At 32.7% G+C, this 27,168-nt stretch overlaps 1 protein-coding gene across 4 annotated transcripts in view; it reads right to left on the bottom strand.

The window, feature by feature from the left end:
- Positions 1-23,031, bottom strand: part of LOC140452349 (uncharacterized) — a 60,004-nt gene extending 36,973 nt beyond the window's left edge. The window contains exon 1 of one of the 4 annotated variants that reach the window (XM_072546553.1): positions 22,926-23,031. The gene's annotated coding sequence lies outside the window, so the exon portion shown is untranslated. Of the gene's footprint in view, positions 1-2,691; positions 2,786-5,335; positions 5,457-22,870 lie in introns of those variants that run through there. The other 3 variants (XM_072546550.1, XM_072546554.1, XM_072546551.1) reach the window with 3 other exon arrangements.
- Positions 23,032-27,168: the final 4,137 nt, after the last annotated feature.

The following is a 27,168-nucleotide window of genomic DNA, read 5'->3' as shown; positions in this document are numbered from 1 at the left end:
ACTAGTAAAAGTGTCCAAAAATCAAGATATATATATAAAAAAATCAAAAAAGTGGTAAAATATCTAAAAAATTTACACAAAAAGCCAAGAAAACTACTTAATTATCTTAGTCGTAACAAACGTAATTAAAAAAGTATTTTTTTCCTAATTATTCTATAAAATGTACATAACAAAAGCTAAACTTTTTTGGCATGAAGTATGGTGGATTCGCCTACCGTACTGGAAAATAAAATTTATAATATTAACACGTTCGCTACCAAGCGAATTGCGCTTTAGACATAGTCTATAGGAAGGTGTGTTCACTAGAAATTTAGCGAAAACACTTGCTACTTTTTAAACCCATTTCTCTGTTTTCCATTGGTTTTTAAATCATGTAAATGACTTTTATGTTTTTTTATAAGGTATTCTACTATAACGCAAATATTAATACAAATATAATAAAACGTTTTTATTGAATTATATGATAAACGTGTATTTCAAAAAAGAAATTATTAAAAGGGCCTTTGTATACTAGTATACGGCTGAAAAATTATTTTGAATTGCAGTTTCAATAGTGGTTTTCAATATGATTAAAAGAACTGGTCACAGACAAAGAGCTTCAAGGGAAGGTCGATAAGATTATGAACTCAGAAAATGATAAAAAACTTTTTTAAATGTTAGAATTGCCTGACGAAACAGCAGAAATGTATTCAAATTCGGGCAGTAATTATAAGCCTTTGTCAGAATCGGATTCTAGTGTGGAACAAGACTCAGGTAATGATTAAGAATATACCAGTGACGAACCAGTCAATGATGCTGATGGAAATGTTACTAATAATGGCGAAACCAGGAAAATAAACGAGAAAATGATCAAGATGACAACAACTGGATCAATATGGCGGCGAACCAGAGATGTCTGATTTGTCAGGAATTGAAGTTTTAAAACTTAATACATATTTCGAATGAGAGTAATGCAAGAAAGATATTTTAACTTATATTTGATGACACGGGCATTTTTTGAAAATTCGGAAACGAAGAGAACCAAGAAGTAAAGAAAATCGCTAAGAAAAAGCGAGACCTGAATGATTAATCAAAATTTTGAGCCAAAATTAGATGGATGGGAGTGAAATATACGTAGAAAAGGATAATGCCTTGCGAACAAGAACTAATGCAAAAATATGGAGAATCAAAAGTATAGATTCTCGCTATACTTTAAAGATTTAGAATGCTCGGTAACATAACTAAAATGAAAGGAAGAAATCTTCACAAATTAGTAAACAGCGACTGGTATAAAAAGAAAAAAGATGTCAACCCGCGAAGGAAATGGATGGAATCGGTAAAATATCTGAAATTGTTGTGGGTACCAGATTAAGACTATTTAAAGCTTTGGGCCCCTTAACCGGTTTAGCTGAAGTACATAAAATATAAATCAACTGTTTCAAAATATATAAGATAATTTATAAAAATACCGTATATATAACGTACACGGTAATTGTTTATTAACCCGCACGGTAGACCTCCAAAATGCGCACTATTTTGAGAACTTGATCAAAAAACTAAAGAAAAGCCAAAATTTTACTGCAAACTAGTAAAATTTTACTGCAAACTAGTAGTGTCAAAAAATCTACATATATATAAAAAAAAATTAAAAAATTGGTAGAGTATCTAAAAAAATTACACAAAAAAAGCCAAGAAAATACGTCTAACGTCTTACGTTAGACATAAAAAATAACTTAAAAAATAATGTTAATTATTATTAATCGGTAAAAGAAGCCTGCTTAGCTGAAGTATATTATTTAATAAAGAGACTGGTACAAAAAGAAAAAGGATTTGGCCTATAATGCCTGTTTATATGAAGTATAAATATATAACATATTACAGCTACTTAAAAAAAATAAGAAAATTTATTAAAATAATGCATGTATAACGTACACGGTAATTATTTACCAAGGGGTAGGCTTCAAAAATGACCAATCTTTGTTTAAGTTGCATTTGTAGAGAAGTTGTAAAATGTAGAAACTACATAGAAATGCATAATTAGATACAACATACAGTTTTGACCATACCGATAAGAAATAAAATTAAAATCAAACTCGATAATACTCTGGGAGAATATCAAGCAGGCTTTAGAGCAATCAGATCATTTTTGGCACAAAAAAAGGTTTTTCCGACAGGCATATCATTAAATAGAATTATTAAGGAGAGTTCTGTCAATATTATAACTCAATTATACCTAGAATGAAGGCTTAACATTTTAATAATGAGGCTGGTACAAAAAGAAATAGTATACCCAGCGCCTAAAAAATGGATGGAAACGGTAAAGCAATATCTGAAATTATTGATAAAAGATTGGAAAACCCTAGCACATGACATAGAGAAATAAAATAAGGCTTTAGGCATATGATTAAACTGAATTGTTTATGAGAGTTCTTTAAGACCATACCCTAATTATACCCAAAATGAGAGGAAGAATTCTTATTTTTAACAAGTTAATAAACAAAGGATGGTACAAAAAAAAACTCATGCCGGCTTAAGAAGAAAATGAATGCATCCATTTTCTGCTATGATGACCGGTTCTTACCGACTAAATATTTTTAGTCATTAAAACTAACAGCAAAATATTATATATTCAACTAAATAAACTAATATAGACTTACAAAAAGTACCAGAAAGTGTATAAACAACTAAGTAAATTATTAACAAAATTAGTACCTGTACTAGACACTGAACGCGTACCACTATTTTTTCAGGACCACTGCATAACACCAATTCACATCGACAAATGAACAAAAAAAATGAAGCTTTCAATTCGATTGGTTAAAAACTATTGGTAGTGGTGGTAATCGCGAAAAAGGAAGCTCATTGCTCAGATATGCATGCCTGCGCATGCATAGATATGAGTGTATGCGCATAAATATCAGTGCAAAATATATACACATAGTTTTGACTATAGCGATAAGAAATAAAATTAAAATCAAACAATTTTTGCACTAAAAAAGTTTTTCTGACATGCGTCTGATTAAACAGAATTATTTAGGAGAGTTCTTTCAAGAGCATACCTCAATTATACTTAGAATAAAAGGAAGAATTCTTAACAAATTAATAAAAAGGCTGGTATAAAAAGAAAACGGATACCCACTGCCTAAGAAAATGGAAAACCGTAGCACCGCACATAAAGAAATGAAAAAAGCGTTTGCCCTAAAATCTGTTTAGCCAAAGCATATATAATATATTGCAGCTACTTAAAAAAAATAAGTAAATTTATTAAAATAATACATGTATAACGTACACAGTAATTATTTACCAAGGGGTAGGCTTCAAGAACGCCCAAATTTTGTTGTATGGCCAAATGGCCTTTGTAGGGGCGTTGTAAAACGTAAAAACTACACGGGAATACATTAGAAGATACAACACATTGTTTAAACATAGCGATATAAAATAAAATTAAAATCAAACTAGGAAATACTCTGGGAGAATATCAAGCAAGCAGACTTTAGACAGAGGAAACAGATCAATTTTTGCATTAAACAAGTTTTTCCGACAGGCATCTGATTAAACAAAATTTTTAGGAGAGTTCATTACAATTATAACCCAATTATACCCAGAATGAAAGGAAGAAATATTTCTAACAAATTAATAAACAGAGGCTTAAAGAAATGAAAACCGAAAACACGCCTTTGGCCGCTAAAGCATTTTTAGCTCGGGTACATATTTCAGCTAAACAGGATCTCTGCTGTCTAAGAAAATGGATGGAATACGTAGAAAAATTAAATATCTGAAATTGTTGATAACAGTTTTAAAACCCTAGCACAGGACATAAAGAAATGAAAAAATTCTTTGGCCCGTAAAGCCTGTTTGGCTAAAGTATATATAATATATTGCAGCTACTTAAAAAAAGTAGGTTTATTAAAATAATGCATCTATAATTGTACACGGTAATTATTTACAAAGGGGTAGGCCTCAAAAATGTCCAACCTCTGTTTAAATTGCCTTTCTAGAGGCAAAATGTAAAAACTACACGGGAATACATTAGAAGATACAACATATAGTTTTGACCACAGCGATAAGAAGTAACATTAAAATCAAACTTAAAAATACTTAGGAAAATACTAGGAGAATATCAAGAAAGCAGACTTCAGATAGAGGAAACAGATCAATTTTTGCATTAAACAAGTTTTTCCGACAGGCATCTGATTAAACAAAATTTTTAGGAGAGTTCATTACAATTATAACCCAATTATACCCAGAATGAAAGGAAGAAATATTTCTAACAAATTAATAAACAGAGGCTTAAAGAAATGAAAACCGAAAACACGCCTTTGGCCGCTAAAGCATTTTTAGCTCGGGTACATATTTCAGCTAAACAGGATCTCTGCTGTCTAAGAAAATGGATGGAATACGTAGAAAAATTAAATATCTGAAATTGTTGATAACAGTTTTAAAACCCTAGCACAGGACATAAAGAAATAAAAAAATTCTTTGGCCCGTAAAGCCTGTTTGGCTAAAGTATATATAATATATTGCAGCTACTTAAAAAAAGTAGGTTTATTAAAATAATGCATCTATAATTGTACACGGTAATTATTTACAAAGGGGTAGGCCTCAAAAATGTCCAACCTCTGTTTAAATTGCCTTTCTAGAGGCAAAATGTAAAAACTACACGGGAATACATTAGAAGATACAACATATAGTTTTGACCACAGCGATAAGAAGTAACATTAAAATCAAACTTAAAAATACTTAGGAAAATACTAGGAGAATATCAAGAAAGCAGACTTCAGATAGAGGAAACAGATCAATTTTTTCATTAAACAAGTTTTTCCGACAGGAATATGATTAAACAGAATTCTTAAGACCATACACTAATTATACCCAGAATAAGAGGAAGAATTCTTAACAAATTAATGAACAAAGGCTGGTAAAAAAAGAAAACGCATGACCGCTACCTAAGAAAATGGATGCAATCGGTAAAAGCAAGTCTAAAATTATTAATGCAATATTGAAAAACTTTAGTTGAAGTATATATTATTATATATAATATAGTCAAACTACTAAAACAAGATAAGCAAATTTATTAAAATAATGTATGTATAACGTACACGACTATTATTTACCAAAGGGTAGGTTTCGAAAATGTCCCATTTTTGAGAACTCGAAAAATTTTACAGATAATATTTCTAAATCCATCTTTGTTTAAACTGAATGATATATTTTTCAAAAGATCAATATTAGACTGGCTGAAAGCATCGATTTTTCTGCTATGAGGACCGTTACTTAACCGGCTAAATATTTTTAGTTATTAAAATTAACAGCAAAATATATGTATGAACAACTAAATAAACTAATATGCACTTACTAAAAGTACCAGAAGGATTAAAAACAACTAACTAAACTTTTCACAAAATTAGTACCTGTAGACAAAATTCATAAACACTGAACGCGTACCACTATTTTTTCAGGACCACTACTTAACACAGACGCAACTCCACAAATGAATAAAAACAATGAAGCTTTCAATTCGATAGATATTATAAAAACTATTGGTAGTGGTGGAACTTATATCGCGAAAAATGACGCTTTCATTGCTCAGATATGCATGTGTGCGCATATCAGTGCAATTTATATACACATACTTTTGACTAAAGCGATAAAAAATAAAATTAATATAAAACTTAACAATACTCTGGGACAATATCAAGCACACGTAAAACAAACGGATCAATTTTTGCAATAAAAAAGTTTTTCCGACAGGCATCTGATTAAACAGATTTATTTAGGCGAGTTCTTTTAAGATCATTGCTCAATTATACCTAGAATAAAAGAAAGAACTCACTAATATCATTTTTGTAGAGTCATTTTCGCTTTAGACATTCCATGTTTAACCTTGTCGAAAGCTTTCTCATAGTCTATGAATGCAACAAAAAGATTTTTGTTGGTCTCGAAATTTTTGAGTGTGAGTTGTGAAACTATACAAAGCTCCTACTGTTACGAAGCCATGACGAAAGCCCAGGTGTCTATTACTCATATCTACTACGCACTTTCTGAATATTCTTGCATAAACCTTTAAAAATGTTTTCAATAATTGAGACAATAAGCATTATGTATGCTGATGGAAAGTGTAAAAATGCCAAACATTAAGTGTTATTGGAGTACCAAGTCTACTATATGCTCACGCAGTATTTCAAAATATAATGTCAACAAAATAGGTTTGAACACATTCTAAGGTGTATGTGCTTTACCAAGAAAAATGATATAAAAATTTCCCGTTTACACAAAATTGAACAATTTGTGGAGCATGTTTTCCAAAAGTTACACAAGGTTTTTGTCCTGGAAGAAACCTTTCCCTGGACTGACTAAGCTTTGCTACTTTTGCGTGGACGATTAATGTTCCGCCGGTATATTCTAAACAAAAGTGGGAAATCGGAGTAAAGTTGTAAGAGATTTGCACCCCAGACGATTTCCTTCTGGAATGTCTAGTTTATTCTGGAAAGGACACAGTTGGCAACAATCTTGGCCATCTACAAGGTGTGGTTACAAAACTAGAAGAACGATATTTTGGAAAACTCATACATTGTATTTAGATAACTATTTCAATAGTGTGCAACTTCCACAATTCCTTCATCAAAACAAGACTCACGTAGTAGGAAACTTGCCAAAAAAACCAGAATGGGAATTAGAAAGTGGTGAAAAACTACAAATTACGGAAAGGTGGAAGCATTTTCAGATAAAAGAAAAATATTATGGTGTAAAAGTGGCAGGATAAGCGCGATGTGATTGTGATAACGACTTTGCATGGATCTGCATCTGAGACAGTTACTAATAAACGAGAAAAAGAAAAAGAAAAACAAAGAGTGGTAGTCGACTATAATAGAAAAATGTTTGATGTGCACAGGAATGACCAAATGCTCTCATATTATATTCTATCAAGAAAAACAACTATAAGATTGTACATAAAAATATTTTTCCATTTTCTTTAGAAAATTAGTAAACAGAGGCTGGTACAAAAAGAAAAAGGATGTCCGCTGTTTAAGAAAATGGATGGAATTGGTAAAAGAATATCTGAAATTGTCGATACAAGATTGAAAAACCCTACCACAGAACAAAAAAATGAAAAAAAAGCTTTTATTGATGCAAACGAGTAAAATTTTCAAGAAATCAAGAAACGTATAAAAAAATCAAAAAATTGGTAGAATATTTATATCCTCCTGAATAATACAACAGAATTATTCAGGAGGTTCTTTAAGATCATAACACACTATTCGACATTGTTGGAAAATTCAGAAATTGAGAGAACCAAGAAATTGTAAAAAAGATGGCTAAAGATAGTACGAATACTGAGAAACTAAGATGTTAAGGTTGAAGAAAATATGAAAAAGCGAGACCTGAATAATTAATAAAAATTTGGAGGAAAAATTAGATAGATGGGAGTGAAATATACGTAGAAAATGGGAATGCCTTGCGAAGAAAAACAAGAACTAATTAATGAAAAAATATGGACAATCAAAAATAAAGATACTTGCTAAACTTTAAAGATTTAAATGGCTCGGTCACATAACTATATTAAAAGGAAGAGTTCTTCATAAATTAGTAAACAGCGGCTGGTACAAAAAGAAAAAATGGATGGAATCGTTAAAAGATCTGAAATTCTAGGGGTACAAGATTGGAAAAATCTAGAACAGGAGAAAACTAAATGAAAATGACTAATAAAGCTTTGGATTCCTCAATCCTGTTTAAATAAAGTACATAAAATATTACTTCAACTCAGGGCCGGTTCTAGTGTTTTGAGTGCCCCGGGCAAAACGAAATTTGGCTCCCTTTCATACAAGAATATAAAAATTTACTGAAAATAAAAAAAAAAATAGTAAAAAAGATAAAAAATTTGAGAATAAATAACTGTGTAAAAATGTAGTTACTTAAGAAAATAACAAAATAGTTATTTCAAATGATGCAACATAGGAAATAGCATAACCAATGAGCGTGCAAGATTTAGCTGCAATCCCAATGACTAAATTGAGGGATTGGCATCCACATGGCATAATAAAAGCACGAGAACATTCTTTGCAAACACGAGCTTGAACACCTTTATTTTTTCTCTACATGTTAGAGCTATTTTCATATTTAACCTCTACAATCATCAAGTTCAATAAAAAATCAGTCATTAATTGTTTTATTATCTCATATAAGTAACCTGTTGATTCATCAATTTCTAGGTAACTATTAATTCTGACTATACAAATAGTTTTTTGTAAACACTATAACAATAATTAGTCAATAAATGCCTTATGCAAAATGATCAAAGTTAATCTATAAAATCCAAAAAATAATAAATGTAATATTTTACTTTTATAAGGGCGATCCTATTATTATTGCCAATATGATCGCCAAGGTTCGATAATCGGTACTGAAAGAAGAAGAAAGGCGCTTCTCAAAATTTGGTGCCCAAGGTTGTCTCCCGGTTTTCCTGCCCCTTTATCCGGCGCTACGTCAAGTACTTCAAAATATAGAACTTATTAAAATAATGTATGTTTAACGAACATGGTAATTGTTTGCCAAGGGAGAAGCCTCCATAATGACCAATGTATTGTGACCTTGGTTGAAAAAAAGAAAAGTCCAAATTTTAATGTTTTTATTGATGCAATCTAGAAAAATTGACAAGAAATCAAGAAAAACATAAAAAACCAAAAAAAAAATGGTAGGATATCTTAGGAATCAAAAAGGCTTTAGAGCAAAGAGGTCAATTATTACATTAAACATTTTTTTCAAACAATCAAATAATAGAACAGAATTATATACGAGGTTCTTTAAGATCATAACACAATGAAGAATTATATTTTCGACATTTTTTGAAAATTCGGAAACGAAGAGAACCAAGAAGTCGTAAAGAAAATCGCTAAGAAAAAGCGAGACCTGAATGATTAATCAAAATTTGGAGCTAAAATTAGATGGATGGGAGTGAAATATACGTAGAAAAGGAGAATGTCTTGCGAACAAGAACTAATGCAAAAATATGGAGAATCAAAAGTATAGATACTCGCTATACTTTAAAGATTTAGAATGTTCGGTAACATAACTAAAATGAAAGGAAGAAATCTTCACAAATTAGTAAACAGCGGCTGGTATAAAAAGAAAAAAGATGTCAAACTACGAAGGAAATGGATGGAATCGGTAAAATATCTGAAATTGTTGTGGGTACAAGATTAATACTATTTAAAGCTTTGGGTCCCTTAACCGGTTTAGCTCAAGTACATAAAATATAGATCAACTGTTTCAAAATATATAAGATAATTTATAAAATACCGTATATATAACGTACACGGTAATTGTTTATTAATCCAGACGGTAGACCTCCAAAATGCGCACTATTTTGAGAACTTGATCGAAAAACTAAAGAAAAGCCAAAATTTTATTGCAAAATAGTAAAATTTTACTGCAAACTAGTAGTATCAAAAAATCTACACATGTATAAAAAAAAATTAAAAATTGGTAGAGTATCTAAAAAAATTACAAAAAAGCCAAGAAAATACGCCTAACGTCTTACGTTAGACATAAGGAATAACTTAAAAAATAATGTTAATTATTATTAATCGGTAAAAGAAGCCTGCTTAGCTGAAGTATATTATTTAATAAAGACACTGGTATAAAAAAAGAAAAAGGATTTGGCCTATAAAGCCTGTTTAGATGAAGTATAAATATATAACATATTAGAGCTACATAAAAAAAATAAGAAAATTTATTAAAATAATGCATGTATAACGTACACGGTAATTATTTACCAAGAAGTAGGCTTCAAAAATGACTAATCTTTGTTTAAGTTGCCTTTGTAGAGGAGTTGTAAAATGTAGAAACTACATAGAAATGCAGAATTAGATACAACATATAGTTTTGACCATACCGATAAGAAATAAAATTAAAATCAAACTCGAAAATACTCTGGGAGAATATCAAGCAGGCTTTAGAGCAATCAGATCATTTTTTGCACAAAAAAAAAGTTTTTCCGACAGGCATATCATTAAACAGAATTATTAAGCAGAGTTCTGTCAACATTATATCTCAATTATGAGAAATTGAAAGTTTAACATTTTAATAATGAGGCTGGTACAAAAAGAAATAGTGTACCCAGCCCTTAAGAAAATGGATGGAAACAGTAAAGCAAGATCAAAATTATTGATAAAAGATTGAAAAACCCTAGCACATGACATAGAGAAATAAAATAAGGCTTTAGGCATATGATTAAACTGAATTATTTATGAGAGTTCTTTAAGACCATACCCTAATTATACCCAAAATGAGAGGAAGAATTCTTATTTTTAACAAGTTAATAAACAAAGGATGGTACAAAAAGAAAACTCATGCCGGCTTAAGAAGAAAATGAATGCATCCATTTTCTGCTATGATGACCGGTTCTTACCGACTAAATATTTTTAGTCATTACAACTAACAGCAAAATATTATATATTCAACTAAATAAACTAATATATACTTACAAAAAGTACCAGAAAGTGTATAAACAAATAAGTAAATTATTAACAAAATTAGTACCTGTACTAGACACTGAACGCGTACCACTATTTTTTCAGGACCACTGCATAACACCAATTCAGCTCGACAAATGAACAAAAAAAAATGAAGCTTTCAATTCGATTGGTTAAAAACTATTGGTAGTGGTGGCAATCGCGAAAAAGGACGTTTTCATTGCTCAGATATGCTTGCTTGCGCATGCATAGATATGCGTGTATGCGCATAGATATCAGTGCAAAATATATACACATAGTTTTGACTATAGCGATAAGAAATAAAATTAAAATCAAACAATTTTTGCACTAAAAAAGTTTTTCTGACATGCGTCTGATTAAACAGAATTATTTAGGAGAGTTCTTTCAAGATCATACCTCAATTATACTTAGAATAAAAGGAAGAATTCTTAACAAATTAATAAAGAGGCTGCTATAAAAAGAAAAAGGATACCCACTGCCTAAGAAAATGGAAAACCGTAGCACCGCACATAAAGAAATGAAAAAAGCTTTTGCCCTAAAATCTGTTTAGCTAAAGTATATATAATATATTACAGCTACTTAAAAAAAAATAAGTAAATTTATTAAAATAATGCATGTATAACGTACACAGTAATTATTTATCAAGGAGTAGGCCTCAAAAACGCCCAAACTTTGATTAAATTGCCTTTGTAGAGGCGTTGTAAAACGTAAAAACTACACGGGAATACATTAGAAGATACAACACATAGAACCATAGCGATATAAAATAAAATTAAAATCAAACTAGGAAATACTCTGGGAGCATATCAAGCAAGCAGACTTTAAACAGAGGAAACGGATCAATTTTTGCATTAAACAAGTTTTTCCAACAGGCATCTGATTAAAGAAAATTTTTAGGAGAGTTCATTAAGATTATAACCCAATTATACCTAGAATGAAAGGAAGAATCATTTTCTAACAAATTAATAATAAACAGAGGCTTAAAGAAATGAAAACCGAAAACACAGCTTTGGCTGCTAAAGCATTTTTAGCTCGGGTACATATTTCAGTTAAACAGGATCTCTGCTGTCAAAAAAATTGGATGGAATAGGTAGAAGAATAAAATATTTGAAATTGTTGATAAAAGTTGGAAAACCCTAGCACAGGACATAAAGAAATGAAAAAATTCTTTGACTCGTAAAGCCTGTTTGGCTAAAGTATATATAATATATTGCAGCTACTTAAAAAAAGTAAATTTATGAAAATAATGCATATATAACCGTACACGGTAATTATTTACAAATGGGTAGGCCTCAAAAATGCCCAATCTCTGTTTAAATGGCCTTTCTAGAGGCAAAATGTAAAAACTACACGGGAATACATTAGAAGATACAACATATAGTTTTGACCACAGCGATAAGAAGTAAAATTAAAATCAAACTTGAAAATACTCTAGTAGAATATCAAGAAAGCAGACTTTAGATAGAGAAAACAAATCAATGTTTGCATTAGACAAGTTTTTCCGACAGGCATATGATTAAACAAAATAATTTATTAGAACTCTTTAAGAGCATATATATTATATCCAAAATGAGAGGAAGAATTCTTATTCTTAACAAATTAATAAACAAAGGCTGATACAAAAAGAAAACGCATGACCGCTACCTAAGAAAATGGATGGAAACGGTGAAGCAATATCTGAATAATGATAAAAGCTTGGAAAACCCTAGAACATAACGTAGAGAAATAAAAAAAAAGATTTTACCCTAAAGCCTGTTTCGCTATTAATATTATATTATAATAATATAAAATTTTTCCGATAGGCAGATTAAACAGAATTATTTATGAGAGTTTTTTAAGACCATGCCCTAATTATACCTAGAATGAGAGAAAGAATTATTATTCTTAACAAATTAATAAACAAAGGATGGTACAAAAAGAAAACGCACGCTGGCTTCCTAAGAAAATGGGTGGAATTGGTAAAAGAAGATCAGAAACTATTGATGCAATATTAGCTGAAGTATATATAATATAGTCATAGTCAAACTACTCAACAAAAATAAGCAAAATTTGATAAAATAATGTATGTATAGGTACACGATTTTTATTTGCCAAAGGATTTCCGAAAATGTTCAATTTTTGAGAACTTGACCGAAACATTTTACAGATAATATTTCTAGATGCATCTTTGTTTAAACTGAATTTTTAAAAGATCAATATTGGACTATCTGAAAGCATCAATTTTCTAGCATGAGTACCGGTACTTACCGGCTAAATATTTTTAGTATTAACAGCAAAATATTATATATTCAACTAAATAAACTAATATATACTTACTAAAAGTACCAGAAAGATTATAAACAAATAACTAAATTATACACAAAATTAGTACCTGTACAAATACATAGACACTGAACGCACACAACTGTTTTTTTAAGAGCAATGTATAACACCAACGCAAAACGCAACTCAACGAATGAACTAAAAAATGACGCTCAATTCTCATTTCGATAGGTACTATAAAAATTATTGGTAGTGGTCGCGAAAAACGGGAAGAAAGATATACATTTATGTACATTAGAATGTGACAAGCTGTACGCTGTCATTGCTCAGATATATATGTCTGCGCATTCATGTCATATGGGTGCATCTTCAGAAAATTCGTTGTTTAATTAGGGTAACATTTAAATCACTATCATAAAGGGCATTTATTTTAAAATCATTTCACATTAGTTTTTAATTTATTAGATGACGATGACATTTGTTTATTTCTGCTGTTAATAAGTACATGTAACCGATTTTGAAAATCTAAAGGCGTGTTCACACTGGAGCAACATTTGACAACTTGTACCAAGACCAATTTTATTATTATTATATAACAAATAACTGTAGAAGAGGGAGCTCCTATTATGCCCAAAAAAACAAAGAAAAATATCATTATAAAACTAATACCAATGATAAAGTTACAATTAAGTACATCATACAAAAATTGTGAAAGAATAAACAAATAATACAATCCTAAAGTAATGCAGTTCTATAAATGAAATAAAGAGCTATCAAGTTGATTTTTAAAGATATTAACACTAGTTGCCGATATGGTTGACTTAGGTTCCCAAAATTATATTTTATGTTTCAACAAGTTGCTAAATGTTTAATTCATTAAACTGTTGACATAAAGCGAACTGTCCTCACTAGTTCAGTAATGTTAATAAATGTTTATTCAGTTTAGTCCACACTGTTGTAGTTTTGTGACATGATGGAGGAAGACTTATATTAACTGCTGCCGCCTGCTTTCTAATTTTGGATGGAGATTATACAGATACTAACTGTAGAATGACTATACCTCGACAAGAACGATTAGCTGTAATATTGCACTTTCTGGACTGGAGATTCCTACAGCAGCTTGATGTATTTACTTAAGATTTCGAAACAAGCTGCCTCAAAGATAATACCAGAAGTATGTGCTGCGCTAGTAAACGCAATTAAAGACCAAGTACAAGTACAAGTAGACTTTGTTCTCTGCAATAATGTTTGAAGGACCAAAAGTAGTAGGAGAGTCAGAAGAGATTTGTGTGTATGTCTCCGCTGGTGATGTAGCAGGTGTGTTTCAATACGATGAATGTGATTGTGGTCTCGTGAAAGGTTGCATTGATAAAATTGGATCATATGTGTTAGTTGATGGTGGCATTCCATAATCATATTTACCCATATTTGTATGGCACAAAATATTACTTGTAAGATGTTCTGCAATAAATCCTTAATTTTACAGGCCATATGTTCTCCAAATACATCTAATTTATCTCGGTGTCGTTTATTTTGTGTGTCTTGAATTATTTTATATGCCTCTTCTTTTCGAGCGTGATCGTCGATTTTTATTTTAAATGTTTGTGTGCCATATCTAGTTCTACTAAAGTGTTTAACTTTATCAAGATTTGTGCTGTTCAGGACGGTTTCCTTACGAGGCTAGTGAATAGTGTTGCCCAAATGCAATAACAAGACGAGACTTGGACAGTGTTGGTCTTGCGCCAATACACCTAGTCTTGGTATTGCGCTCCCGGTCTTGGTCTTGCAAGTCTCGCAATGACCCATTAGCCTATTGCTGTTTATTAAACGTTACTTTAGATCTTAGAACAACGTAACAGAGTAGGTGACCAACCAAGTTAATAAATATCTAAACAACTGACACCGAGTGGAGGTTGAACCCACGATCTAAGCGATCAGTGCCCATGCTCCAACTAACTGAGCTATCTACCATGTCTCACAGGAGTCAATCTGTTTCCTAATAAACGTTTGCATTTAATAAGCTTACATGTGCTAAATATTTGTAATTGTGTGACTTTTTATTTTGGAACAATTTACACAAAGCAATTTCGGATGCATGAATTATTTCGCAAAACTTATCAAATTTGCTTCTAGGTCTTTTAGATCTATGGCTCCAACTCTCATTACTCCGACTAGAACTATTTGAATCTTCGTCTTCTTCTTCTTCTACTTCTACGACAATACAGCCCAAATTGAGCCTTGGCCTCCTTTATTTTTTGCCTCCACCCTTGCTTGTCTGTGGCTGATCTTCTCCATACACGGACTCCCTAAAAGGGCTTGTGCGTTGCTCTTTACTGTGCCTTCCCAACGCTTTCTTGGGTTTCCAACCGGTCTCTTTCCCTGCATTCTTCACATGTTCGGCCCATTGCAATCTTTGTATTCTAATGAAGTCTGACAGTGGCGCTTCCTTATAAAGTTGATAAAGCTTGTTGTTGTATCGACTTCTGAAAATTCCGTTTTCCCTCACAGGTCCTAGTATTCTCAGTACTTTCCTTTCAAATGTGTCGAGTTTGCTTTTGGATGTTTCTTTCAGGACCCATGCTTCACTGCCATAGCATGCTATTGGTCGAATTAAGGTTTTATAGATTCTTATCTTTGTATTTCGGTGGACATTTTTAGACCGAAATATATGGGAGAGAGCAAAATAAGTTCTGTTTATCTGTGTTATTCTCTTTCGTAAAACTCCATCTTCTGATCAGTCGGCATATATTTCTACTTCCAGGTATGTAAACTTTCCAACCGTTTCAATTTCATCTTCATGTATAATGTTTTGTGGGACTATGTTTCTTCTCGTCTGTATCATTATTTTTGTTTTTTTCTGTGGTTATTTCCAGACCTAGCCTTTTTGTTTGCTTTTTTAACTCTGGTTATGTTTCCTGTGCTCCTGTTGATGCCTACGCATAATATTAATATCATCGGCATAAGCGGCCAGTTAAACCGTTCGGTTAATGAGTAGGTTTCCTTGTCTAGTTTGCATTTGCCTAACCGCATACTTCAGTGCCAGGTTAAACAAAGTTGGTGCCAGCCCATCTCCCTACTGTAGTCCCTGTGAAATTTAGAAATAGTCTGTCCGGTGGTTGTGTATTTGTACACATGCCTGAGTTTCATCCACTGTGGCTTTAATAAGTCTAATTAGCTTATGTAGTATTGCCAATTTAGCTAATACATTGTAGAGTTTGTTCCTTTTGACTGAGTCGTATGCCTCTTTGAAGTCTACAAACACGTTGTGAACATCAATATCATGTTCCCATGATTTATTCAAGATCTGTTTGCCTGTAAATATTTGATCCAGTGTCGATCTTCCCCGTCGGAAGCCCGTCTGATACTCTCCAACAATATTTTCTGCTAGTGGTTGGAGTCGCTGCTTTATAATATACGTGAGGACTTTATATGCTGTACATAGTAGAGAAATTCCACGGTAGTTTTTGCACTGGAGTTTGTCTCCTTTTTTATAGATTGTGCATACTATATTTTTTTTCCAGTCGTCGGGTATTTTCTCTTCTTGCGATATGCCTTTGATGAGCGCGTGGATGTGATTTGCTAGGTGGTCGCCACCTATATTATACAATTCTGCTGGTATTTCGTCAACTCCCGGGGCCTTAATAGCTTCAAGAACTTCCTCTATGACTGGAGCCATAGAGGAAGGATACTCCATTCTCTACCTCATTCTGTTCTACGTAATTCGTACCCATTTCATCTTCCATGTCTACTTGTGTACCAAGTAGGGTCTGAAAATATTGCTTCCAGGTTTCTGTGAATTTCTGTTGGTCACTGATCATTTACCACTTTCATCTTTACATAGACTTGTTTGAGGTTTATACCCACCTTTTATCTTTTTTAGGTATTCGTAGGCCCCTCTAATTGCGTTGTTTTTGAAATTTTCTTCCATTTTTTCTATTTGTCCATTTAATATACTCTTTTTTTATTTTTACAAATATCTAGTCTGCTTTCCGTCTTGCGACTTCAAATGATTTTCGTCTTTCCAGTGTTCTTCTTATTATATACATTTTGTGTGCTTCATTTCTTTCCTCTATTGCTTGTCTCTACTCGTCATCGAACCATGCTCCTCTTCTCGCCTGTTTCTTCTTTCCCAGGATAGATGCTGCCATTTACTCATTTTTCCATTTGCTCTCTATGGAGTGCAGTTCTAGCGTCCTTAACTCATTTGCAATTTCTTCTTCGAACTTCTTTTTATATTCCTGAATCTTCAGGAATTTAATTTTTCCAGGTCCAGTTTGTTTGTTCTTTGTTGACTTTGGTTTCTTTCTTTGTTAACTCTGCATCTAAATTTGGTTTGGAGTAAATGATGGTCTGATCCACAGCATGCTCCTCGCCGTGTTATCACATCTAAGATACTACTGGCTGCCCTTTTGTCTATCAACACATGGTCGATTTGATTGGTTGTGGTTCCATCTGGTGAAATTCATGTCATTTTGTGTATGTCTTTATGTGAGAAGCATGTGGAACTTATAACTATGTTTTTACTGGTGGCAAAATTTATCAAAAACTGCACATTCTCGCTTGTTTTATTATGCAGTGGGTGTTTTCCTGTTACATATAATTGCGGCTCCTTGCCTACTGTAGCATTCATATCACCCATTATAATCTTGATGTCACTTTTGAGCGCATTGTCATATACTATCTCCAGCTGTTGGTAGAAGCTTTTCTTTGTATGTTGTTCTTGTTCTTCTATTGGGAAGTGAATGTTTATCATAGTTAGGTTGAAGAAGCAGGTGCAAATTCTTAACTTGCATATATCCTTTCACTGACTGCCTGGAAGTCTATGATTTTTGACTTAAAATCATTATTTACCACAAATGCAACTCCACATTCTTTGCTTTTTTGTTCCTTCCCACTATATAGAATTGTGTGCGTTTTAGTATCCCTGACACCTTTCCCCGGCCATCTTGTCTCCTGAAGAGCAGTAATCATGAGCTTAATCATGTTTTTAGTTCTTGCAGACGTGCGGTTTGAGCTCCTGGTTTATTTAGTGTCCTCACATTCCAGTTTCCAAATATCGTTTCCGAATGTTCCGTTCTGTATTCAAAGGCAAATATTCAGGTTTCGTAGCAGTGTGCTTTTCCGAGAGTGGGTTGTCAGCCCACCGCCTAACCTTTCTACTTTACCCGGAGTTAGGACCGGCAGTGGTGACTGCTGAGCTACTCGATCTACCCATTTGTCACCACAGGCGGAGTTGAACCTTCGTCACTCATGTCAAATTTTAAACTTGTCACTCCGAGAACAACAAGGATTATACAGTGTGTCCGTAAAGTATGGAATAAATTCGATATTTCCTAAATGAAAAGTCTATTTAAAAAAATCTAAAACACGTCGATTTTTAAATTTAATGTTCTACATTTTACAATAAAATTTCATTATACAAGGTGATACACATTACAGTGATGACGTCATCGGCTCTTTTTTTAAATGTAACACCATGTATTTTAGGACATTTTTAGATCGATAAAAATGAGCTGATTTCAAAAAAGTATAATACTCGGGTCTAATGGATATAATTAGAAAGATATATGCGCTTAGAAAATAAATTATTTATTATCAATTGCAAAAAAGTAGCCTACTACTAGTTTTTGGTAAACTGTAATTATTTTTAGTAACATTCAATAACAATTAAGTAGTACAATAATTGTATTAATTCGTGAATGTTCTGTATTATTGCTTAGAATTAATTTTAAGTATAAATAAATTTGAGTGTAAAGCAAAGAATTGAAATACTCTTGATGATTGAGTATGGAGACAAATCGCGAACTCAGATGAAACGGTGTAATTTATTTAATGATAAATATCCAGAAATACCCATCACGCAGTCAACAGTAAGTAAGATTGAAAAGAAATTTCGAGAAACTGGTACGGTTGAAAATGCAAGCAAATCAGGTCGTCCCTCTGTAAATTATGTTACATTAGATGTTCTACTTGCTTTTAAAGAAGATGCGCACACTTCTGTTCGTAAGGTTAGTAGTGATCTCGATGTTTGCAAAACAACGGTACCCAAAGTACGTAAAAGTAAGTAAAATGCACAGCTGTACAGGAATTAAACGAGGATGATCCAGATAAAAGAATACAATTTTGCGAAATAATGATGGATAACAGCCACCGAAACCCTTTCTTGGTTCAAAATATTATTTTTTCTGATGGGGCTACATTCAAAATAAATGGCGAGATCAACCGTCAGAATTGTAGATACTGGGCAAAAGAAAACTCCAACTGGATGCGGGAACATCATACACTTGTAATTTGCAATTTGTAAAGAAATAAACAATATTTCTCAAGAAAGCATAAACAAGGTTCTACAAGAATTTGTACAACGTTTGAGTTACTGTCAAATACAACAAGGGCTACAATTCGAACATTTAAGATTAAGTCATGTATTAATTACTGGATTACTTTCAAGTTATTTATTATAATTTATTTATAATTTATTAATATTATAAATCAATAAAAATTAATTTTCTAAGAGCATTTCTTTCAAATTATATCCGTTAGATCCCCAGTCTTATACTTTTTTGGAATCAGCTCATTTTTATCGATCTAAAAATGTCCTAAAATACAGGGTGTTACATTTAAAAAAGAGCCGATGACGTTATCACTGTAATGTGTATCACCTTGTATAATGAAATTTTATTGTAAAATGTAGAACATTAAATTTAAAAATCGACGTGTTTTAATTTTTTTTAAAAAGGCTTTTCATTTAGGAAATATCGAATTTATTCCATACTTTACGGACACACTGTATGAAAAACAATTATTACATTAGACTCGAAGGAATGCTCAATTGAGAATGAAGTTTAGTGATCTCGAAAAAGTTACTACTCGTTATTTGATATTTGTTACTACACAATACCCTAAGTACCGAATACCAAACAGAGAATTATATTATTATATCGTTAGTTCGTTACTTTAAATATTTCGGTATTTTATTTACACCATAGCCGGCAATATCTGTTATTAATTTGTCTTGATACTTTTGAATACAGACGCGCTCTTTCAGCAAATTTTGTTAATAAAATTATCTCATCGCACACTCAGCAGGTATTAGGCCGATAAGATATGTGGTATTTAGATTCCTCCTAACTAAATTATAATAAGGAAAATTGATATCCTTAACAGTGGGTATGCTATCGTAGTATATTTTTTATCAGCTAAGGTGACACATTTTTAAAAAGTTTCGATGCGATATTACTGTCGGCGTCGCAACGCAAGAAGATTATTTTATGATTAGAGGGCGGCTATTCTGAAAAGCTGGACAATTAATTTCAGAGCGAAGAAATCGTCTGCTGGGAAAGAATATAAAAAATATTTTATTTTACATTGTAACTATGACCTCTAAGTACGTGTCAAATGTTGCAAGTGTCATTTTAATGAATATTTTGATTCGCTATGTATGTTTATGGTATTGTTCGTAATGCGCATAAGTCCAATTTTCCAAATGTTTGTTACATACCTTTTTGCGTCTCAGCATATACCCAAACTACTATACTCCCTAAAACGACACTCAGTCCTAACTGCAAGACACAAGAGTCTCACAGGCTTAGTCTTTTTCTTGCTCAAATGTTGCACGGTCAGTCTTGGTCTTGATCTCGCTAAACTTAGGCTGTTTTGGTCTTGACCTTGCTAAAATGCAAGAACAAGACCGATTTTTGGCAACACTACTCTTTTAGACTCTTTAGAGAGCATTTTTTAGACGCCGAAGGCTCCTTACAAGCAGCGTTTAGATGTTGATGGCTTTTGAGAACCATCGTTAGACAAGTCTTACGCTTTTTCTACGTCGAGAATAGCCATTCATATTTTTTTATTCCTGTTGAAGCGGATTTTAGTGTCGCTGATAACTCTTGTTAATTGCAGTTAGATATTATTACATTAGAAGATACAACATATACCTAGTTTTGACAATAGCGATATGAAATAAAATTAAAATGAAACTTGAAGATACTCTGGAAAAAGATAAAGCAGGATTTAGAGCAACCAGATCAATATTTGCATTAAAAAAGTTTTTCTGGCAGGCATATCAATAAGCAGAATTATTTAAGAGAGTTATTCCAAGATCATACCTAAATTGTACCTAGAAAAAAGGAAACAATAATTCTTAACAAATTAATAAAGAGGTTGGTGCAAAAAGAAAAAGGATACCAGCTGTCTGATAAGTGCTTGGATGAAATCTGCTATATTCAGAGGAAATATTTAGTGAAGCCTTGGAAAATTGCGAACATGGACTCCTTTTAAATGGAGAACGCCTAAACAACATGGTAGGATTATAGCAGTAATATGTGCTGCCCCATTAGCACTCAAAGCCCATGGAAAGAACTTGACCTCATATCCCAGTATTAAAAAAGATTTATTGGATTGCAGTGAAGGTTATCAGTTTAAAGAATATACAGTGTTTGTGGATGATAAACTAATAACAAGCTGAGGACCTGGAACTGCTTTAGATTTTGCTTTGACATTAGTCGAGAAGCTTCTAGGAAAATAAATAGCTAAAGATGTAGCTAATGAAATGCTTGTATCATGGTAAATTATTCTTTAATGTTATAAAACATTTTGTGGTATACTTTATCACTTAAGAAATGTAATGTTAATGTTTTTTGTTTGAATAAATGCAAAAATGTATAAAATTGATTTATTTTTCTGTTAAGTATTAAGCAAAATAAACCTTCAAGGTAAAGTATTCAGAAAGCGAGGAATTGTAAGAAAAAGAATATCATGGTTAAAAAACCTGAGGAAATGGTTCTCCACAACAACTAATCTATTTCAAGCATCAGTTAACAAAATAATTATAGCCAGAATGATCACCAATATTCGAACGAATGGGCACCAAAAGAAGAAGGCCTGAAAAATGTCCAATGTTTGTTTAAATTGCCTTTTTAGAGGCGTTGCAAAATGTAAAAATACCAGGGAATACATTAGAAGATACAACATCTAGTTTTGACCATAGCGATAAGAAATAAAATTAAAATCAAACTTGAAAATACTCTGGGAGAATATCAAGCACATGCAAACTGATCAATGCATTAAAAAAGTTTTTCCGACAGGAAATTAAATAGAATTTTTTAAGAGAGTTCTTTTAAGATTATACCTCAATTATACCTACAATGAAAGGAAGAATTCTTGACAACTTTCTACAAAGGCTGGTACAAAAAGAAAAAGGATACCCGGTGCCTAAGAGAATGGATGAAATCGGTAACAAAAGAATATCTGAAATTGGTGATACAAGATTGGAAAACCCTAGCACAGGATATAAAGAAATGAAAAGAGCCTTTACCCTCAAGCTTGTTTATCTAAAGTATATATATTATATTGCAGCTAATTTAAAAAAATAAGTAAATTTATTAAAATAATGCATGTATAACTTACCCAACATTGTTTAATGACTAAAACATAACCTTACCAAACCTAACCCAACGTAATTAGGTCTAATCGAAAATTTTATATTTTTACAAAGTTTTGCAAGAAACAAAATGTTTTGAAAATATAGCAACATTGCACAGCGGCGTGATTTTAGCAAAAGCACAATCAAAATAAAAAATAATATATTTGAAAATTTATGTCACAACAGGAAATTTTTGAATGAGAATTATAGAAAAAATATTCGTTGAAATACAGAATCAAGAAAGTCAGAACACTGTTTACCCTTAGCATTACCGTCTGCAAGCTTTAGGTGGAACAAACGGATGAATTTTTGCATTAAACAAGTTTTTCCGACAGGCAAATGATTAAATAGAATAATTTAGGAGAGTTCTTTAAGACCATAACCTAATTATAGCGAGACCGAGAGGAAGAAATCTTATTTTTAACAAATTAATAAACAAAGGATGGTACAAAAAGAAAACACATGACCGTTGCCTAAGAAAATGGACGACAATCGGTAAAAGAAAATGTGAAATTATTGATGCAATATTGGAAAAATTTAGCTGAAGTATATATAATATAGTCAAACTACTATAGATATATTTTTTAAAACATCAATATTAGACTGTCTGAAAAAAATTTTCTAGCATGAGGACCGTTATTTACCGCCTAAATATTTTTAGTATTAAAAGCAAAATATTATACAATCAACTTAATAAACTAATATATATACTTACTAAAAGTATCAGACAGATTATAAAGAACTAAGGAAACTATTCACAAAATTAGTACCTTTACAAATACATAGACACTGAAAGCCTACAACTATTTTTCAGTACCACTGTATAACACCGACGCGACTCGACAAACGCACAAAAAATGAAGCTTTCAATTTGAATTTGATTGGTATTATAAAAAATATTGGTGGTGGTAGCACTTATCGCGAAAAACGGGATGAGCGATAAAAACCTAATGTTAAAGACTCAATACGTTTATATTGTTTATGTACATTAGAATGTGAAAAGCTGTGTGTTGCCATTTCACAGACATGTACTATGTCTGCGCAATAGGTACTGCAACTTTAAAAAATTTGAAATTCGTTGTTTAATTAGGGTAACATTTAAACAGTTATAAAGGACATTTATTTGAAAATCATTTCAATTAAGTTTTTAATTTATTAGATGACATTTATTTATTTCTGCTGTTAACGGATACATTTTGAAAATCTAAAGGCGTGTTCACACTGGAGCAACATTATTATGTAATATGTTATCTGTGATACGTCGTTTCTATTCTCTCCAGTTCTTTTAGTTATATTCTGCTTTGGAACTACAAACTGGGTCTTCATAATATAACATCACAGAACTAAAGTAGACCTGGTATAACAGGATCCTATTGGCCTTCGTTAGAGGTCTGTTTCTTTTGTCTTGATTTTTTGAGTGTTCTTTGTGGAATTTAGGTATTTAACTATTTTATGGTGGGTACACTACTGGTGGATTGTGTTGCTGCCTAAAGATGTTGATTTTTGTTTTCCATTTTGCCGTAAATCCGAAATTCTTCCTAAATGGTCTTCTAGTGTGTCGACAATTATTCTGTCTTATTTTCCTGCTGTGTATATTGCCGTATTAAATTTATTAAATATGTTTAATAAATGCTTACATGCGGGTACGATTCCTAAAGACTGGAACAATGCAGTGATAGTCTTGTTACACAAAAAAGGTGATATTACTAAATTAGAAAATTATAGACCCATCAGCCTCTTGACACATATGTATAAACTCTTTATGAAAATCTTAACAAAGAGACTAACACCTAAACTTGATTTCTATCAGCCCAAAGAACAGGCAGGCTTTAGGAGAGGATATGGCACAAATGACCATTTGCACACCATAAAGATCTTAAATTGAAAAATGCATCGAGTACAACATACCACTGGTTCTTGCATTTGTCGATTACGAGAAGGCTTTTGATACTGTAGAGTTTGAAACCGTACTGGAAGCCCTAAATCAAAGCCGAATAGATTACAGGTACACGTATATATAATAACGGATTTATTACGGCTGTCGCCGCTTCTCCGCCCCCAATTTCCATCTTTTTCTGTCATATGCAGTTGCCTCTTCTAAGTCTCTTGCCGCCATTGCTTCATCAATATCGTTGCGCCAGCTTCTCCGTGGTCGTCCTCTCTTTCTTCTTTCAGGAGGGATCCATTCCAGTACTCTCCTAGGCCATCTGTACTCTGGCATTATTTTAACATGTCCGAACCAGATTAATTGTTTTCTTTCTATGTCATCATTGATATTTCTCTCCATTTTCATTTCGTTTCTTATTTGTTCGTTTCTAACTCTCTCCAGTTTCGATCTACCGCAGCTTCGTCTCAGATAATCCATTTCTGTCGTCATAAGTTTGTTTTTATTAGCTTTGGTGACGTCCCATACTTCCGAACCGTAAAGTGTAATACTTTGAACTATACTACCGTAAATGTGTTTTTTGGTTTCTCGTCGAATTGTTTTTTGCCAGAGAAGAGAGTTTAAGGCACGGGTCGCTGCTCTGCCCTTGTTTATTCTTTCCCTGATTTCATCTGCGCTATTTCCCTTCTTGTTGAAAATGACCCCCAAATATTTGCAGGATTGCACGCCTTTGATTTTGTCGTCTTCCAAGACTAGGTCACATATTTCATCTGTTCCCACTGAGAGATATTCACATTTTGTCATATTCATGTTTAGACCTGCCACCTCATATTCTTCTTGCAGTTTTCTTACCATATAGCTAAGATCGTAGCTGTCTTCGGCAATTACTACCTGGTCATCCGCAAAGAAAAGTGTATATAGCTTGTTTTCTTCCACCGTTATTCCCATGTTTCTACATTTTTTTACCCATTTCACTAAGGATCTGTCCAAATAGATTTTAAATAAGGTGGGTGACAGACAGCAGCCTTGTCGTAGTCCTTTTGTTGTTTGAAAAGGAGAGGTGATTTCTTGTCCCATTTTAATTCTCGCAAAGTTTTGTTCGTAATATTTTTGAGTGGCGTTAATAAGAATTGGGTTTATTTTCAAGTTACCCATTTCTATCCATAGTTGGGAGATCGGTACACTGTCATATGCTTTTTCCAAATCTATTAAAGCTATATGAGTTTCTCTATTTCTCTGCACTCGTTTTTCCATTGCAATTTTTAATGTGAAGATATTATCCATAGTGGAGCGTCCGGCCCTAAATCCCGCTTGTTCTTCGGGTTGTTTGTCTTTGATATCATTTTCTATCAGGTTTCGTAATACTTTTGAGTATAGTCGGCCTATAGTAGCAATCACTGCGATCCCTCTATAGTTTTTAGGATCCATCTTTGTGCCTTTCTTGTGTATTGGAGAGATATACGATTGTCTCCATTCTTCTGGAACTTCTTCTCCGTTTAAGCATCTTTCGAATAATTTTCGGATCATCTCAAACAGTTTTGATGATCCATATCTAATCAACTCTGGATGTATTCCGCCTGGGCCTGGAGATTTTTTTAATTTCATTCCCTTAACTGCTTCATTCACTTGTTCTATTGATATTTCGATTCTTCCTTCTACTTCCACTTGTTCATTTGTCTGTTTAAACCTTTCTCTTCTCTCTGTTAATAAGTTCTCAAAATGCTCTACCCATGTGTTCTCTGGTATTCTATTTATTATGACTTGGTTTTTTGTCGTTGTTCTCATCGTTTTTATAGTTCTCCAGGCTTCAGAGCTCTTTGTCCCTCCTATATGGTTGTCTAGGTAATGGCATTTTTGTTCCCATGTACTATTTTTCTTTTTAACCACTTCTCGTTTGACTTCTTTATTCAGGTTTTTATATTGTTGTTTTGTACGTTCGTCTCCCTGTTGTAATAACTGTAGATATACTTCCTTCTTTCTTTTTATCTTTTCTTCCACTTCTTTATCCCACCAATATGGTTTATCTACTCTTCGTACCTGTGGCCCTAAGGCTTCTAGCGCTGCGTCTTTCATGCAGTTTTTTATATGTTCGTATTCATCCGTCGTTGATCTGTGTGATTCCTGTAGTTTTTGTGTTAGTCTCCAGGAGTAAAGTAACTGTGTGCTCTCGTTATCTAGATTATCTAAGGTGTACGTAGTTCTCTCTATTTTTTCTCTGTGTTCTTTGTTGATGTCTGTGTGGTTCCTGTCTACGAATGGTGTATATATTTTTCCTATTATCAGGCAGTGGTCCGAGCCGCACTCTGCTCCTCTATTCACCTTTACGTCCTGTACTCTTAACTTAGTTTGTTGTCTTGTTATGAAATAATCTATTATCGATTTTAGACCTCTTGTGTGCTGATACCAGGTGTATTTATGTATGTTCTTGTGGGCAAAAAAACCATTCAAAATCTTTAACTCATATTGTTGGCATATATTTATGAGTCTTTCTCCGTTGTTGTTAACAGTTTCTTCTCCATGCATGCCTACCACTTTACTTTGAACTTGTTTTCCTACTCTGGCATTCAGGTCTCCTCCGCATATAATCTCATGGCTGTTAGGAATTTCGTTCAGGATTTTTCTAAAGTCTTCTTCAAAAGCTTCCTTTTCTTGCACTGAGTAGTCATCATTTACGGCATATACCCCCAGAATTGTTATTTGTGTTCCTCTTAGGAGAACCGTCACTTTAATAAAACGTTCGTTGTATGCTTCCCAAGATTTAATATATTTTTCAAATTTCTTGTGTACAAATATTGATATCCCTGCTCTTGCTCTTTGATCCTTTCCCACTCCTGAGAAGAAATGTACATAGTCTTTTAATTTTTCGCTTCCATTTCCTTTTTTCTTGGTCTCAGAGAGAATGGCTATATCTAATTTTCGATTTACAAATTCCTGCATAATTTCTTGTTGTTTGTTCCGGATTCCCTGTATATTCCAGATTCCGTAATTCATGGTCCATTTTCGTTGCTGTTTTCGTCTACTGTAATTTCCGTCCGGTAACCGAGGCTCATTGGGTATTTTAGCACTGTAGAATTTTCACAAGTGTAAGGTCGCTGGCCTTACGACTTAACCCCCATCCTTGGAGGACC

This window comes from Diabrotica undecimpunctata, chromosome 10, assembly GCF_040954645.1.
Source record: "Diabrotica undecimpunctata isolate CICGRU chromosome 10, icDiaUnde3, whole genome shotgun sequence".
Classification (NCBI taxonomy): domain Eukaryota; kingdom Metazoa; phylum Arthropoda; class Insecta; order Coleoptera; family Chrysomelidae; genus Diabrotica; species Diabrotica undecimpunctata.
Note: the sequence above shows the minus strand (reverse complement) of the source record. Positions and strands in the feature narration are given on the sequence as shown.